Raw genomic sequence first — 1358 nt, forward strand, 5'->3', positions numbered from 1 at the left:
GTTGGTGGATTCAAGCTCCGCATTGGGAACTGTGCCGACAGCTCAGACACTGGAGCCTGCTTCACATTCTACATCTCCCTCTCTCTGCCCTTCCCCCACTTGTGAGCTCTCACTCTCCCTTTCTCTCTCAAAAATAAATAAATATTTAATAAAGAAAGAAAGAAAGAAGTCCCTTATCTCATCTCATATCATACGACCATCTCATGGTCATATGCAGACCAGCATAGTTTGAACTAGGCTTATAGTTGCTACATCAGTTAAATGGGCAACCCCGGAGCTCTATCTGGCGTTTAAGGATCCGCTTTCATCGGTCCATATGCTCCCTGGTCAGACCCCAGCCACCAAAATGGTGAAGCAGATTGAGAGCAAGTATGCTTTTCAGGAAGCCTTGAACAGTACAGGGGAAAAACTTGTAGTAGTTGACTTCTCTGCCACGTGGTATGGACCTTGCAAAATGATCAAGCCCTTCTTTCATTCTCTCTCTGAGAAGCATTCCAACGTGGTGTACCTTGAAGTAGATAGACATGGATGACTGTCAGGATGTTGCTTCAGAGTGCGAAGCCAAATGCATACCAACCTTCTAGTTTTTTAAAAAGAGACAGAAGGGGGCGAGTGGGTGGCTCAGTCGGTTAAGCATCCGACTTTGGCTCAGGTCATGATCTCATGGTTCAGGGATTTGAGCCCTCTGTCAGGCTCTGTGCTGATGACTAGCCTGGAGCCTGTTTCAGATTCTGTCTCTCTCTCTCTCTCTCTCTCTGACCCTCCCCTGCTCACATTGTCTTTCTCTCTCTCTCAGAAATAAATAAAACATTTTAATAAATAAATAAATAAAAAGGGACAGAAGTTGGGTGAATTTTCTGGAGCTAATAAGGAAAAACTTGAAACTACCATCAATGAGTTAATCTAATTATGTTTTCTGAAAACACAGCCAGCCATTGGCTGTTGAAAACTTGGAAGTTTTTTATTTACAAAAAGGAAAGATCAAGTATGAAGACTATATACCCAACTGCCATCTGATTATAAATGACAATAAAATATTAATTCTACCCTTTTTTAAAAAAAATAAATAAAATAAATGGGCAACCCCACCAGGTCTGTAAATTCTAAGGTAAGGGCATCGTTTGGAAGAGTGGGATGCTGAGATGGGGCATGGGGATATTTGGAGCCAAGCAAAGCTGAGAATTTCTAACCATCAGTTGGAAGCAGCCCTACACCCTGAGGAAACAGCCTCCTCTTGTGGAAACACCTTTGGGCTTCATCTGGAGCAGATGCCCTCTAAAGAGGTACTTATTCTCAGGCTTCACCCACTCACTTCTCATTGCCCTCAGGCAATGCCCTCATTGAGACCCTAAATGAGG

General features: G+C 43.2%; 1 pseudogene; it reads left to right on the plus strand.

Annotated features, from left to right (window-relative positions):
• The first annotated feature begins 311 nt into the window (after positions 1-311).
• On the plus strand, positions 312-1057 carry LOC120245518 (annotated as a pseudogene).
• Positions 1058-1358: the final 301 nt, after the last annotated feature.

The sequence above is a fragment of the Hyaena hyaena genome, unplaced genomic scaffold (genome assembly GCF_003009895.1).
Source record: "Hyaena hyaena isolate Hyena2069 unplaced genomic scaffold, ASM300989v1 scaffold_431, whole genome shotgun sequence".
NCBI lineage: Eukaryota > Metazoa > Chordata > Mammalia > Carnivora > Hyaenidae > Hyaena > Hyaena hyaena.